The following is a 17,726-nucleotide window of genomic DNA, read 5'->3' as shown; positions in this document are numbered from 1 at the left end:
GTTGGCTTCTCGTGAATTGATGTTTCTTTTGCAAATGCTTGGCATTCATGTTTTCGAATATTTAACGGTGTTTAAATTATGAACGCCAAGAGGCAAGGAAGTTAGTGCTGGTGATGCTAACTGTGGATCTTAGCTGTGAGATCTGTACAGCATCCTGGGTGCCAGCCTCCCACCACAGATCCTAGCTGTGAGATCTGCCCAGCATCCTGGGTGCCAGCCTCCCACCACAGATCCTAGCTGTGAGATCTGCCCAGCATCCTGGGTGCCAGCCTCCCACCACAGATCCTAGCTGTGAGATCTGCCCAGCATCCTGGGTGCCAGCTTCCCACCACAGATCCTAGCTGTGAGATCTGCCCAGCATCCTGGGTGCCAGCCTCCCACCACAGATCCTAGCTGTGAGATCTGCCCAGCATCCTGGGTGCCAGCCTCCCACCACAGATCCTAGCTGTGAGATCTGCCCAGCATCCTGGGTGCCAGCTTCCCACCACAGATCCTAGCTGTGAGATCTGCCCAGCATCCTGGGTGCCAGCTTCCCACCACAGATCCTAGCTGTGAGATCTGCACAGCATCCTGGGTGCCCATCCCGCCAGCCTCACCTTTCACCGGTTGCACACTGTGAGCGAGAGCCTCATACCTCATCGCCTTCACACCTCGGCTGTGTAACATCAAGGACGTCCACCCAGGCAGCAGCCAGCCAGCAGCCAGCCAGCCAGCAGCCAGCCAGCCAACAGCCAGCCTCAGGTTTTGGTCGCCGTGGCAACGCTTGCACACGTACGGGCGCGTCTGTGGTCTTGACTGGCCGCGTGCTTCTCTTCAAGTTATTGCTCACATATTGTGGGTGAATGTATTTACATATTTTCCTTGCTGATACATACTAAGGTACAGGTTCAAACCTATCACTGTGAGCACTCGCGCACGCACGTATACGCTCTCATGTGCGCACACAACACACACACACACACACACACACACACACACACACACACACACACACACACACACATACACACACACACACACACACACACACACACACACACACACACACACAGGAGTCAGAGAAAGAAAAAGACTTGGGAGTTGATATCACGCCAGACCTGTCTCCTGCAGCACATATCAAGCGGATAACATCAGCGGCATATGCCAGGCTGGCCAACATACGAACGGCATTCAGAAATTTGTGTAAAGAATCATTCAGAACTTTGTATACCACATATGCCAGGCCAATCCTGAAGTATGCAGCCCCAGCATGGAGTCCATATCTAGTCAAGGATAAGACTAAACTGGAAAAGGTTCAAAGGTTTGCCACCAGACTAGTACCCGAGCTGAGAGGTATGAGCTACGAGGAGAGACTACGGGAATTAAACCTCACTTCGCTGGAAGATAGAAGAGTTAGGGGGGACATGATCACCACATTCAAGATTCTCAAGGGAATTGATAGGGTAGATAAAGACAGGCTATTTAACACAAGGGGCACACGCACAAGTGGACACAGGTGGAAACTGAGCGCCCAAATGAGCCACAGAGATATTAGAAAGAACTTTTTTAGTGTCAGAGTGGTTGACAAATGGAATGCATTAGGAAGTGATGTGGTGGAGGCAGACTCCATACACAGTTTCAAGTGTAGATATGATAGAGCCCAATAGGGTCAGGAATCTGTACACCTGTTGATTGACGGTTGAGAGGCGGGACCAAAGAGCCAGAGCTCAACCCCCGCAAGCACAACTAGGTGAGTATATTGCTCAAGATGGGAATGGTTAAGGAACTATCTGGGGAAAAGCACCAAGCAATTAAGAATATATAACACTTGGAAGGGATCAGGATATAGATTTAAGATAGGACGAAGAAAAGGAATGGTGCCCATTCACTTAGACGGTCGGGGGATTGAACGACGACCCGTATGAAGCAAGGCCGTCGCTCTATCATCTAGCCCAAGTTGTTCGCTATAAAAATCGCTCTCAAGATGAGAGCGAACTTGTGCTTCATAAAAGGTTTTTGATCCACTGCTGTCAAGGTGTGTGATGGGCTGTATGTTGCGTGAGCACCTTTTGGGCTAGGTTAAGCACATATGGCTCTTCATTGTCACAGAAGAGTCAAACTTCATGCCCAATATGTCAATTTCATCTCTGAGCTCTAGGTCATTGTCGCCCATTTGCAAGCCTGTCTGATTTGTAATATGCAGTCTAATTGTCATTATTACCTGTTGACCAGACCACACACTAGAAGGTGAAAAGACGACGATGTTTCGGTCCGTCCTGGACCATTCTCAAGTCGATTGTCAATCGACTTGAGAATGGTCCAGGACGGACCGAAACATCGTCGTCTCTTCACCTTCTAGTGTGTGGTCTGGTCAACTAGCTTGTTGAAATGAATATACCACAGCAGAGGGCCAAGCACACTACCCTGTGGAACGCTGGCACCAATTGAGTGGCTCTCGGATTCTTCTCCATTGAGTACTACCCGTAGAGTCCGTTCTTGAAGGTAGTCTTTTATTAACTCTGAGATGGCGCCTGAGATGCCTAGTGCTTGAAGCTTCACTGCTAATCCAGAGTGCCAGACCCGACCACAGGCTCCTGCTGTGTCTGGAGCAACAACACAGCTGATCTTGGACTCATCCAGTGACTGATGCCACACTGTGGAGAGCTTTACCAAGAGATCAGCAGCAGATCGACCTTTTCTAAAACCATACTGTCGATCACATATTAACCGAGGATTCTTGAGAGATTATCTTGAGATGATTTCGGGGCTTTTTAGTGTCCCCGCGGCCCGGTCCTCGACCAGGCCTCCACCCCCAGGAAGCAGCCCGTGACAGCTGACTAACACCCAGGTACCTATTTTACTGCTAGGTAACAGGGGCATAGGGTGAAAGAAACTCTGCCCATTGTTTCTCGCCGGCGCCTGGGATCGAACCCAGAACCACAGGATCATAAGTCCAGCGTGCTGTCCGCTCGGCCGACCGGCTCCCAATAGTAGGATAGTAAAAAAAATTATATAATTTCTTGAAACATTAATATTTCGAGAATTTGACCAGTAATGTAGCAGTGACACAGGTCTGTAGTTACCAACCGCTGAGCGGCTCGTCGTTTAGTGAAATGGAACAACATCTGCCTTCTTCCAGAGGGTCAAATTCCTTGAGCTAGGCAGAATTAGTAGAGGCATATGAGAGGCATAGCCAACAGCTCTCTCTCTCTCTCTCTCTCTCTCTCTCTCTCTCTCTCTCTCTCTCTCTCTCTCTCTCTCTCTCTCTCTCTCTCTCTCTCAAAATGTTTTCTCACTCATTAACCGGGAAGTTTGGCGGGTGGATCTTGGAGCACGTGGCCACCGCCCCGCTGTGTTGGACGACTGCGCGATGTGGCCGGCGTCCCGGGCGTGGACCGGGGGCAGTGGATGGCCTCCTGGGCACCCGTGCCCCACGCCCACGGGCTTGGCCACACCTCGGTTCCCAGCCCGTCCTCCAAACAAAGACCCAAAAGTGATTCCATGCACCCGCCAAACCCCCTGTTTATGAATGAAATATGGTTTACACACGACTCACAACTGATGACGTCCGAACACTTCCGGAACAAGTGCTTCACTGACGACTTTTGTTCGAACCACAACGCTGTAAATGCTTCACCCACGTACTACAAATACAAATAATCGCTAACAGAACTTAAACACCTAACCTAACCTATGCCTAAATATGCACAATATGCTAATATATTATAATATTATTTTATATTTGAGAAAATTCCCGTTTTGAATGAACAGCATGTTAAAGTTTATGAATGCGTCTGTGGGGTCGACCGCTGGATGTAATGGACTTGAGTCGAGGACAGTTTGCGGTTATCCTAACATGACCAGGATTCACCAAACATTTACCCAACCACTTACGAAACCCGTACATCTTTCTTCAGTCTTGCTTTTGTTTTTACATTTATTAAACAGTTGCTGAGCTCCGAAGCACTACGCCGTTGATTATAAACAACAATAACCCTGGGTTGTGAAGTTTAGAAGCTCGCATATTGTTTATAAATGTAAACAAAGGAAAGATGTACAGGCTTCGCAAGGGGCTGTGTAAATGCTTGATGGATCCTGGCCCTGACAGTCGGGAAGTGACAACAAAACCAATTTCTCCGTCCATCATAATCTGTCAACACATCTTCCCAAAATAATAGTAACCATACCAACATGTTGCTCACACGTACTAATATCATAGTTGGCCACTCCAAAAAAGTTCCCGTTTTCTACTAGTGACTAACCCCAAATGGCATTTTTATTATATATATATATATTAGTATATTTTGGTAGCAGTCTTTCCTGTAGACATATATTATTAAATATGACCGAAAAAGTAAGATTAATAATTCTAACACGAATTTTCTCAATCTTTCGTACATTTCTTTTCACTGTTGGAGGTAAATCAAAAATCAATTCTCCAGAATTCATTTTTATTTCTAGTCTGACGCGACACGAGCGCGTTTCGTAAAACTTATTACATTTTCAAAGACTTTAATTCACAAATACACAACTGAATAGAACTTACGCATCTCCGATTTTATATCTACATTTGAGTGAGGTGGAAGGGGTGATGTGGCATTAACACAAGACAGAACAAGAGGTGGCATTAATAGGGTATTAATTTCATCAACACAAGACAGAACAAGAGGTGGCATTAATAGGGTATTAATTTCATCAACACAAGACAGAACACGAAACAATGGGTATTGAATAGAAGTGTTTGTAGAAAGCCTATTGGTCCATATTTCTTGATGCTTCTATATTGGAGCGGAGTCTTGAGGTGGGTAGAATATAGTTGTGCAATAATTGGCTGTTGATTGCTGGTATTGACTTCTTGATGTGTAGTGCCTCGCAAACGTCAAGCCGCCTGTTATCGCTGTATCTATCGATGATTTCTGTGTTGTTTACTAGGATTTCTCTGGCGATGGTTTGGTTGTGGGAAGAGATTATATGTTCCTTAATGGAGCCCTGTTGCTTATGCATCGTTAAACGTCTAGAAAGAGATGTTGTTGTCTTGCCTATATACTGGGTTTTTTGGAGCTTACAGTCCCCAAGTGGGCATTTGAAGGCATAGACGACGTTAGTCTCTTTTAAAGCGTTCTGTTTTGTGTCTGGAGAGTTTCTCATGAGTAGGCTGGCCGTTTTTCTGGTTTTATAGTAAATCGTCAGTTGTATCCTCTGATTTTTGTCTGTAGGGATAACGATTCTATTAACAATATCTTTCAGGACCCTTTCCTCCGTTTTATGAGCTGTGGAAAAGAAGTTCCTGTAAAATAGTCTAATAGGGGGTATAGGTGTTGTGTTAGTTGTCTCTTCAGAGGTTGCATGGCTTTTCACTTTCCTTATGATGTCTTCGACGAAACCATTGGAGAAGCCGTTATTGACTAGGACCTGCCTTACCCTACAGAGTTCTTCGTCGACTTGCTTCCATTCTGAGCTGTGGCTGAGAGCTTCTTTTCCACAGCTCATAAAACGGAGGAAAGGGTCCTGAAAGATATTGTTAATAGAAACGTTATCCCTACAGACAAAAATCAGAGGATACAACTGACGATTTACTATAAAACCAGAAAAACGGCCAGCCTACTCATGAGAAACTCTCCAGACACAAAACAGAACGCTTTAAAAGAGACTAACGTCGTCTATGCCTTCAAATGCCCACTTGGGGACTGTAAGCTCCAAAAAACCCAGTATATAGGCAAGACAACAACATCTCTTTCTAGGCGTTTAACGATGCATAAGCAACAGGGCTCCATTAAGGAACATATAATCTCTTCCCACAACCAAACCATCGCCAGAGAAATCCTAGTAAACAACACAGAAATCATCGATAGATACAGCGATAGCAGGCGGCTTGACGTTTGCGAGGCACTACACATCAGGAAGTCAATACCAGCAATCAACAGCCAATTATTGCACAACTATATTCTACCCACCTCAAGACTCCGCTCCAATATAGAAGCATCAAGAAATATGGACCAATAGGCTTTCTACAAACACTTCTATTCAATACCCATTGTTTCGTGTTCTGTCTTGTGTTGATGAAATTAATACCCTATTAATGCCACCTCTTGTTCTGTCTTGTGTTGATGAAATTAATACCCTATTAATGCCACCTCTTGTTCTGTCTTGTGTTAATGCCACATCACCCCTTCCACCTCACTCAAATGTAGATATAAAATCGGAGATGCGTAAGTTCTATTCAGTTGTGTATTTGTGAACTAAAGTCTTTGAAAATGTAATAAGTTTTACGAAACGCGCTCGTGTCGCGTCAGACTAGAAATAAAAATGAATTTTGGAGAATTGATTTTTTATTTACCTCCAACAGTGAAAAGAAATGTACGAAAGATTGAGAAAATTCGTGTTAGAATTATTAATCTTACTTTTTCCGTCATATTTAATAATATATATATATATATATATATATATATATATATATATATATATATATATATATATATATATATGTATATATATATATATATATATATATATATATATATATATATATATATATATATATATATATATATATATATGTCGTACCTAGTAGCCAGAACTCAGTTTTTGGCCTACTATGCAAGGCCCGATTTGCCTAATAAGCCAATTTTTCCTGAATTAATATTTTTTTCTAATTTTTTTCTTATGAAATGATAAAGCTAACCCATTTCATTATGTATGAGGTCAATTTTTTTATTGGAGTTAAAATTAACGTAGATATATGACCGAACCTAACCAACCCTACCTAACCTAACCTAACCTAACCTAACCTATCTTTATAGGTTAGGTTTGGTTAGGTAGCCGAAAAAGTTAGGTTAGGTTAGGTTAGGTAGGTTAGGTAGTCGAAAAACAATTAATTCATGAAAACTTGGCTTATTAGGCAAATCGGGCCTTGCATAGTAGGCTGAGAAGTGCGTTCTGGCTACTAGGTACGACATATATATATATATATATATATATATATATATATATATATATATATATATATATATATATATATATATATATATATATATATATATATATACAAGAACGTACATTGGGTTTATGAGAGTACATAGCATTGAGGTTTTTACATTCTTGTAAAACCACTAGTATGCATAGCATTTCGGGCAGGGGGGGGGGAGTTGATTCTATTAATGGATCATGTAAAGAACCTGTCCAAGCAATCTTAGGCCCTAATACACGGCCTGTCTTAGCCATTGGATGTTTAAATTTAATTTTTAGCTCTTTATTATTATTTCCCTGACTCTATTACAATTAATTCATGAATTGTAATAGAGATTTCCCTGACTCTATTACAATTAATTCATGAATTATAATTGTAATAATAATAATTAATTATTATTAATTCCCTGACTCTATTACAATTAATTATCACAAATTATTACTGTTAATTACAATTACAACCTGCCCGAAACGCTTTGCGTAATAGTGGCTTTAGGCATTGTATGTACTAGCTCTATCTATAAATCTATCAATTTTTGTAAAACCTCTTGTATGTATGTACCTTACCTGAATAAACATTTATTTATTTATTTATTTATTTATTTATTTATTTATTTATTTATTTATTTATTTATTTATTAATAGAACAAAATTAACTTTTTTTTTAGAAGGAGGTCCGAGAGTACACCTTTGACCAATTGAACTGCTCGAAGTACTCATCTAATCATCCTCATCTAATCTGGATGAGTTGTAATCTTTATACATCATCTCCCCCTCCCCCCCTTCTCCCAGATGGCCTTTTTGACTAAAGCAGATTAACAGTTATTTGCATAATTATATATTGATTGTGATAAGATACATATATATATATATATATATATATATATATATATATATATATATATATATATATATATATATATATATATATTATTAAATATGACCGAAAAAGTAAGATTAATAATTCTAACACGAATTTTCTCAATCTTTCGTACATTACGCTTCACTGCTGGAGTTCCCACTTCAAATGCCCACTTGGGGACTGTAAGCTCCAAAAAACCCAGTATATAGGCAAGACAACAACATCTCTTTCTAGGCGTTTAACGATGCATAAGCAACAGGGCTCCATTAAGGAACATATAATCTCTTCCCATAACCAAACCATCGCCAGAGAAATCCTAGTAAACAACACAGAAATCATCGATAGATACAGCGATAGCAGGCGGCTTGACGTTTGCGAGGCACTACACATCAAGAAGTCAACACCAGCAATCAACAGCCAATTATTGCACAACTATATTCTACCCACCTCAAGACTCCGCTCCAATATAGAAGCATCAAGAAATATGGACCAATAGGCTTTCTACAAACACTTCTATTCAATACCCATTGTTTCTGTTCTGTCTTGTGTTGATACTTTTAATACCCTATTAATATCCCCTCCTGTTCTGTCTTGTGTTAATGCCACATCACCCTTCCCACCTCACTCAAATGTAGATATAAAATCAGAGATACGTTCTAATCAGTTGTGTATTTGTGAAGTCTTTGAAAATGTAATAAGTTTTACGAAACGCGCCCGTGTCGCGTCAGACTAGAAATAAAAATGAATTTTGGAGAAGTGATTTTTGATTTACCTCCAACAGTGAAGCGTAATGTACGAAAGATTGAGAAAATTCGTGTTAGAATTATTAATCTTACTTTTTCGGTCATATTTAATAATATATATATTTATATATATATATATATATATATATATATATATATATATATATATATATATATATATATATATAGGACAGTCACCGTCGTGTATAGTGTTAAACTTACAGCACTTCATGTTAACGGGGTCACAACCATACCCCCATAATGAATAAACGAGGTTCCAACCTCTTGTGTCATTAGTTAACAAAAAGTTTGAATTCCTCACATCGAGATCAGATAGGCAAGTTTGGTCAATTGATTGTTCTGCCCACTTAAAGGCAGGTGATGACTACATTCGTTCCTAATTTGCAAACAACACTGCGTCTCATTGTTACGGCAGATGGCGCCAGAGGCATGAGTGACCAGGTGAGTGACCGTTGTCTGGTCTTACGGTAGAGTACTTGTTATTGATGTGTAATCATATATGGAGCTTGACAAAGGAAGGATTGGAATCATCCCTTCCTCGCCCTGTCTCTCTCTCTCTCTCTCTCTTTTCTCTTTCTCTCTCTCTCTCTCTCTCTCTCTCTCTCTCTCTCTCTCTCTCTCTCTCTCTCTCTCTCTCTCTCTCTCTCTCTCTCTCTCTCTCTCTCTCTCTCTCTGCTGTATACACTATATGCTGGGCCTCTAAACCAAAAGTTAATATATAATATTTTGGAGTCACGACCAGAGGATAATTTTGTACCCGAGCTGTGTGTGTGTGTGTGTGTGTGTGTGTGTGTGTGTGTGTGTGTGTGTGTGTGTGTGTGTGTGTGTGTGTGTGTGTGTGTGTTCTCTCAGAGTTCCGGGAAAACATTTGAAAATTGAAGCCTAAAGTATAGCAGAGATGAAAGGCGAATTTGTACATTCCAGAAATATTAGTTCAACCACTTTTTTTGAATTACTAATGTGAAAATGTATATGGAAGTTTTGCTATTCTTTTTTTTTCTAAATTCTTTGTGCGTTTGCAAATTGTTTTGTTTGGTATTTCAGTTTAGGGTTCACCATATTAGTTTTTATGTTTTTTTTTTATAATAAAATCAGAATAGTTGGTTTCCTGTGGTGTTTGTTGCCAAACGGCGCGTGTTGCAGACTCCTGTTTGGATTGAGTTTTATGTGGTGAAAATACATTGTTTTGTAAGAGTTCGTTTCACTTAAGCCAGTTACCAGTTTGACTGGTTGAATGCTTCAAACATGTTTTTTTGGTTACATGAAGGAAATGGTGGTGAAATGGTGCATGTATGTACTATGTCTCTCTCTCTCTCTCTCTCTCTCTCTCTCTCTCTCTCTCTCTCTCTCTCTCTCTCTCTCTCTCTCTCTCTCTCTCTCTCTCTCTTCTCTGTTTATCTGACTGCTTCTGTCTCTGCCTGTTTGTCCCTGTGGGTCTCAGTCCTTTCCTGTGTGTTTATCTGTCTGCTCTTTCTCTTTCTGTCTCTCTCTCTTTCCCTTGTTCTCGTGTGTGTGTATGTGTGTGTGTGTGTGTGTGTGTGTGTGTGTGTGTGTGTGTGTGTGTGTGTGTGTGGAGGAGGGTGGTGTATAAAATCAGGGATGTATAGCGGTAAAGGGGAGCCTGGAGGGTGTTTTAAGAGAGGGGCGTATTGAGGAAAAGGTGTATGGAGATAGAGGTCGGTGTATGGAGAGGGGGAGTGGGGATGGATGTGTGGATACATACACAGATAAGGGACAAGATAGGCCATAGTACTAATCCCCCCTTTGGGATCCCCCCTTTCATTGCTGATAACACTTTGTCACTCTTTAACTTCGTCCTTACTGTAACTTTTTACCTTTGGTTACTCAGAGGCTTCCTTGTTTACTGGAGCACCTTGCCTCTCACTCCTGTCTATATCTTCAGTTTGTACACAAGTCTCATGCTGGATACAGTGTCTAGGGCTCTCCGACTGTTTACATATGTGCAGTCTACCCCACGTCTTATCAGATCTCTGTTGTTTGGTTATAGAAATCTGTTTAAGTTTGTTAGGCAAGATTTGGTGTCCCTGAAATGCTGTTGCTGCGTTGTTAATCCCCTTTTATCTCCATATGATCTGCTAGCCTCTGCCATAGTCTTTGGCAGCATTTTGCATGGGATATGTAAGAGATACTGTTCTGTAGTTTAGCGCCTCTTGCTTGGCTCTCATGTTGTGTAGCGGCTCTACATTAGCTGCCTTTCCAAGTTCTGGTAGTTCATCTACTTGCTGTTAATTATATATATATATATATATATATATATATATATATATATATATATATATATATATATATATATATATATATATAATATACCCTGTGGACCTTACAAACATCTGATTTCAGTCTTAGTGTACTGGTTGATAACCTGTTAACGCCGTGATCAGCTCCATCGGATGATGAACACAATAATTAATCACTAATTAATCTCTGGCAATCTCAGAGTTCTTCAGTGTTGCTTGGTGGGATGCCACCCGTGTCAGTTGGGTCACTTCCCCTTGCTCTGTTGTGAAGATCTCCTCGAATCGCCCGTTGAGTTGCTCACACACCTCCCAATCATGCTCTGAGGAAACACGTATCATAATTATAATTCGAACATCAATTCCTTTACTCTTGCTTTCCTCCTGACGTGGCTATGGAACCACGTGAATGGGGCCTTTGCTCTTTCTGCTTTGCTGTGTTCAAATTCTATCTTTGCATTGTATCGTCTGCGAATTTGCAAGTGAACAATTAACCCGAAAACCCCAATTAACATTAGTACTCACCTATTTGTGCATGCGGGGGTTGAGCTTTGTCTCTTTGGTCCCGCCTCTCAACTGTCAATCAAATGGCGTTATCTTTTAAATTCGACTATGAAAAGTCTTTATATTCCAGTATTATCTCCGCCTCTCTCGCTGCTCTTCTTCTATTTATATCGCACGGAACGTGAGAGAAAGTGCTTAGCACCACCTAAGGTTCAGAGCGAAGCTGACACTCCCACTCGTGTCCTGAACCAGTCTAAACTGCTCCTCCACTTCAGGGATGGCGGGGAGACTGTCATATAATGAACTACCTAATATTCCTTCGAAAATCACCTAACTCTCTTTAATCACAGACTTTAAAAACGTTATAGAACTACGTAGTCAGAATATCTAAATGGAAGAGAGAGGGAGAGAGAGAGAGAGAGAGAGAGAGAGAGAGAGAGAGAGAGAGAGAGAGAGAGACGGAAGGATCTGTGGTCCACCTAAGATAGGTTTGTGAATACTCGTAGTCTTACAGTAAACAAATTTTATTAAGATAACTTGGTGTTAGTTTAAGGTATTGTAACAGTTGCTGATAGTGTAAACAATATATTAGCTAAATTTATTATCATTTATCAATGATCTTGGTGTCAGTCACATTGCTTCTTGCAATAATCACCGTTTTAATTATCTTAGATGTTATATATCATTGATTAAAATATATATGTATTATCATATCTATATAACTTCACCCAGGTGTGTGCTGGGACGCTGGGGTTCAGAAGCCACGTATAAGTGCCACTCAGCACTCCACGTGTTTATTTACATATTATAATGCTATTAATTAAGTCAAACAGCTCAACTGTCAGCCGAGGGGAGCTTAACTGACACGCCCTTCTTTCTCCGAATGGCCTCCCTCCCTATGTCCACTGACAGGTTAAATGACACTGCCCAATACTGTCACTATGGCGGTGTGTCCACTCACAGGATGAGTGACGCTGCCCAATACTGTCACTATGGCGGTGTGTCCACTCACAGGATGAGTGGCGCTGCCCAATACTGTCACAGTGGCGGTGTGTCCACTCACAGGATGAGTGGCGCTGCCCAATACTGTCACAGTGGCGGTGTGTCCACTCACAGGATGAGTGGCGCTGCCCAATACTGTCACAGTGGCGGAATGTCCACTCACAGAATAAGTGAACATCCCGCTATAGTATGTTTTTTTTCAAACAGCACTAAAGTTCAAGCAATTCAATCGCATATATTTAATTGTAAAGACTAGTGGGGCTTCAAACTACACCAGCGAGGTAAACCATATATTGTATTTGTCGACATTGATACCTACCTTGGTACCGTGAGGTGCTGTTAAGTATCTCACGATCCAGTAGTGGTACAGTAACCCCCCCCCCTCCTGGAGCCTTGGGGTCACCACAGGGAGCATGGAAGCTCTTATACCGTATGGCACATCATGTATTTTTGGCCAGCTGGAGTATTTATGACGCCTCTTTCTGCTCCACCCTGTAATCACCATCAGCTGGCTGTATCCTCGTCTTCCACACTCAGTTCCTGCCTCCCTGTGTGGGGACATCGTGAAGAGTGAGAGCAGCGGGATATCCCTGGGGGTAAGGGTGACGTGGGACATCCCCTGAGAGTCAAGGTGGGCATGGGACATCCCCTGAGAGACATGGTGAGCATAGGACATCCCCTGAGAGTCAAGGACAACATGGGACATCCCCTGAGAGTCAAGGACAACATGGGACATCCCCTGAGAGTCAAGGACAACATGGGACATCCCCTGAGAGTCAAGGGCAGCATGGGACATCCCCTGAGAGTCAAGGTGAGCATGGGACATCCCCTGAGAGTCAAGGGGAGCATGGGACATCCCCTAAGAGTCAAGGGCAGCATGGGACATCCCCTGAGAGTCAAGGGGGGCATGGGACATCCCCTGAGAGTCAAGGGGGGCATGGGACATCCCCTGAGAGTCAAGGGGGGCATGGGACATCCCCTAAGAGTCAAGGGCAGCATGGGACATCCCCTGAGAGTCAAGGGGGGCATGGGACATCCCCTGAGAGTCAAGGGCAGCATGGGACATCCTCCGAGAAACAAGGGGGCCATGGAACACCACCGGGAATGAAGATAGGGGGGGGTTGGGACATCCAAAAAAAACGTAAAGGGGGACGTGGTGTATCCCCGGTGAGCAAGGGGAGAAGAGTTCGTATGCATGGCGGAACTTCGAGCTCCAGCAACATGCAGGGAAGCACCGTGTAAGCTCCGGAATTCAATTAGGCGCCGGATGATAGTGCGAATTCCTTCGGCACGGTGAACATAAATTAAGTGGGGAGACTGTGCTGAACGAGGCGAGTCGTGGAGAGTCAGGGCAATGAGAAGCTAAGACAAAGAAGCCACAGCTCTGCTGGAGGCAGCAACACTCCCCCCCAGTGATCGTGCACGACTCGCAGCTGTGCAGGCTCCCCATGCAGGGGACTTTCTTTTGGCAGTCCTTAAAAAGCTCCTTTGGCATTTCCTTAAAAAATATATGTTTGATTTATACCTATGCGCCTGTGTCAACCCGAATTTATAACAGTTGTTTATATTGTTACGAATAAAGCCTTCTAATTCTAATTATACAGATTCAGATCCAATCTAGTACAGAGTCAAACCAGTATTGTATCACTGTACAGATACGCTCGAACTGCACTTTATTGACTCTAATAAATACAACTCTTTAAGTATTTAGTGAAATATACGTTTCAATTTATATTTAAACGAATACACACTCTGTGTATATTTTGTGACTAAATTATTGTTTTGGTGTTAGTCTTAAGGTCAATTAATGGAGTCAATCTTGATGGAGTTAATGGTGGGGTTATTAATTAAGGTCAGCAGTTCAATTTAATTTCTTTCTTTATTATGCACCCCATACCCATCCCGTGGGCGGTGGTATAAAGAGTTACAGAGGTACATAATGTATACTCTCAATGTATATTAAGAAGCAGCCTACACAAATTGGTGTATATATATCCCTCGAATCCTTGATAAATAAAAATATACAAGTGCAGGCGATGAGTCACAATAACGTGGCTAAAGTAAGTTGACCAGACCACACACTAGATGGTGAAGGGACGAAGGTGTCGTCCCTTCACCTTCTAGTGTGTGGTCTGGTCAAAAATTAACAAAAAATAATTATTTTGTTAACACATTTAACTGTGTACTTGCAGGTGACGGCTCCCAGGGAAACACAGGCATATATTTAAGGTAAGTCACTGTTAATACTTCCACATGTGACTCTGGGCTCTCTTCAAACAATACATTTTGCGCTTTAAATTTAGGTGATTTAACCCCCCCCCCCTTTCCCTTTAAAACCCACAAGACATATGTCTCACACTTTTATTGACTGTTTTAGCTGTAGTAACTGTAATGGTCATTAGTGCGGCGTGTCTTAGGGCCATAAAGGTGTGGTTAACCGTGCCATTAATTCATTATACAGCAGAGGTTAGCGACCTTAAACAAAGTGCTTGAGAGCCATGTTGTGACTTAAGCCTTGCAGTGCTGAGCAAGGATTATGTTCAGGCGATGAGTCACAATAACGCGGCTGAAGTATGTTGACCAGACCACACACTAGAAGTTGAAGGGACGACGACGTTTCGGTCCGTCCTGGACCATTCTCAATCGATAGAGAATGACTTGAGAATGGTCTAGGACGGACCGAAACGTCGTCGTCCCTTCAACTTCTAGTGTGTGGTCTGGTCAACAAGGATTATGTTGCAACATAATCGTATTACCATCAGCACGTGACACTAGAGAGAGAGATTGCTTGTGTTTGAAGCCCACATCATTAGAAGATTTCTTAAGAGAGTATAAGATGACAACAGCTGAAGACTCTCTGTCGCCTCAAAGTAATCGACAGTCCACTACGGGCTCACCATAGCCCGTGCTACTTGGAACATTTTGTTTCAAATAGCGAATCTTAAACAATAATCGACAGTCAAAACATTCGTGGTGTCTTGTGCTCTCACACATGAATAATTTACTCGGTAGCTGGCACAACTGGCGGTTTTAGTGGATTGTCAGCTTACAGCTTAGTAGCAGAAGCTTACGTTGCTACTGAGTTATTTTGTGTAGTAATCTCAAGCCAAACTCTGAGTTTGCTGTGTCGAAGGCTCACACCGGTGATTACTTAATGACTGCGTCGTTTGATTACAGCTCTACAGAGTTTGCTGTGCCGTAAGTTTATGTTGCTCATGGCGCGTACGTCTCCAAATAAAATAAAAATCATATTTATAATAATTTTAGAAAGTTTAAACCGACTCATAATACAAGTCACCAACACAACTTTGTGTGTGCTCTGGCAAATATAGCATAACCAAATTAATTCCCATCACAGGTTCGCCTTTGTTGCCAATATAGAATAGAGTATACCCATGTTCTATATGTATAGGGCTAACTTTAATATAAAATTTTTGTGTTGTTATCAGTAGGATGTTGCTGTGGTGGATATCTTTATATATGCCTATATATATTATAAGCAGCGTGGTCTTAACACTAGGCATCTCCCCAGTGTGCTCCAGCTATGAGAGATCTCTTGGCTGAGTGGATAATTACTCGACCTCTCACTGGAAAAGCCTTGGCTTTAAATCCCCTTTCAAAATATATATTTATAATAAATTGTACATAACTGTTTGATGGCAATCATACACTTTAGCGGTAATCCAATCTCAGTTATGCCGTCATGAAACTAAGATATCTGGTGAACTTTGCGGTGTCAAGAGTTGACTTTGTTCTGATTCTTCATAAGATAGTTGATGTACGGAATACCTTACCTTACCTTGAGGTAAGGTAAGGTTAGCTCCAGTTAACGATCTCACGATTTGAATTTTGGTGGAAGCCTGGCCTAAGGAATGGATACTGGTGGTTCACTAAGTGACAGGAGACAGTGGAAGCAGCTAGCGAGATTTTGTACCGACAATACAGGATTCCAGGGGGCCGAGCGGACAGCACACTGGACTTGTGATCCTGTGGTCCCGGGTTCGATCCCAGGCGCCGGCGAGAAACAATGGGCAGAGTTTCTTTCACCCTATGCCCCTGTTACCTAGCAGTAAAATAGGTACCTGGGTGTTAGTCAGCTGTCACGGGCTGCTTCCTTGGGGTGGAGGCCTGGTCGAGGACCGGGCCGCGGGGACACTAAAAGCCCCGAAATCATCTCAAGATAAGAAGATAACCAGTTGTGTTTGGGCCGGGGCAGTAGTTAGTCTCCACGTAGTCTTAGTTCTGCCCTCTGGTGGCTTGGGGCTACGTGCGTCAGGCCAACTATTCACCTCGTCCTCCAAAGGTTTCCCAACGTCAAGAAACTGTCGTACTACAGTGCCCCTTATCCTAACCTACCAGAGGACCCAAAACAGAAAACGGGACAGTATGTCAATTTCTTGAGCCGCTGCCATTTTCTAGTACGACGATTTTTGGCCTTAGAGTATACGTCAAAATGCGACGCTGTTTTAAGAGGAGTTGAACTATTACTTCAGAGAGGGACGCAGATGATGCGTAACGACGCTCCAGAGGACATAACGTGATGCGTATCTGGAAATCTCAACGACGCGTAGCCACGAGTGGCGCCAAGATTTGAATTCAGGTTGGCAGTGCTCTGGTGGCGGGTCAACGTCATCTTTTATTCCCACTCCGGACGTTTATCATTTTGGTCGTGGCGTGGAGGAGTGCCAGGAAGAGGCACGTGGTGATAGTCGCGTTTATAGAGAGCATTATTGTGCAGCCCGTTCTCTTGATTTTCCCACAGCGTCTAATATACAAAACACCTACCGTAACCCAAAAAGCAAGAATTTAAGCAACCTAACCTAACGTAACCCAAAAAGCAAGAATTTAAGCAACCTAACCTAACGTAACCCAAAATGCAAGAATTTAAGCAACCTAACCTAACCCAAAAAGCACGAATTTAAGCAACCTCACCTCACCTAACCAGCTGATTCATAGAATACGTGGATTTTGTGAACCACTGTTTATCAGAGTATTTAGTAATTTGTTAAGGATTATAATGTATAAAATATAACACATTCGATGAGCGCCGGTGTTGACAAGATGCAACACTGAGGGGATGCAAGCAGATGATCTGCGTGCCAGAAGGACTCAACTCCAGGTTCCCACAATGAAAGACAAATTCTTTATAAGCGGGGCAGGCATTTGAACCTTGCGGTATCGGGCATCGCCAAGCATTGTTTCCTTGCACCAAGGGGACATTTTGAAGTAAGAGTATTGGTATAATAGTTTGACACTTTCATTGGGTGGAACTAGTGATGATATGATGACTCCAAGTATACAGTTACTCGAGTAACTACCGGGGGAAAAGGTGTAACCACGGGTGTCCCGTCGACTCTCCCTGTCCGGGGCTCGAACTCCGCCCAAATCGCTGGC

At 42.4% G+C, this 17,726-nt stretch overlaps 1 protein-coding gene across 4 annotated transcripts in view; it reads left to right on the top strand.

Annotated features, from left to right (window-relative positions):
• The window catches only part of LOC138349741 (solute carrier organic anion transporter family member 74D-like), a 507,981-nt gene that overhangs the window by 103,342 nt on the left and 386,913 nt on the right, over positions 1-17,726 (top strand). For 3 of the 4 annotated variants that reach the window (XM_069300089.1, XM_069300092.1, XM_069300091.1), the window contains exon 2: positions 14,525-14,561. The exons of the other annotated variant lie outside the window; for it this stretch is intronic. The gene's annotated coding sequence lies outside the window, so the exon portion shown is untranslated. The remainder of the gene's footprint in view (positions 1-14,524; positions 14,562-17,726) is intronic. 4 annotated transcript variants of the gene reach the window in all.

Source organism: Procambarus clarkii, chromosome 43, assembly GCF_040958095.1.
Source record: "Procambarus clarkii isolate CNS0578487 chromosome 43, FALCON_Pclarkii_2.0, whole genome shotgun sequence".
NCBI lineage: Eukaryota > Metazoa > Arthropoda > Malacostraca > Decapoda > Cambaridae > Procambarus > Procambarus clarkii.
The sequence above is the reverse complement of the archived record's forward strand: the minus strand, read 5'-3'. Positions and strand labels throughout refer to the sequence as shown.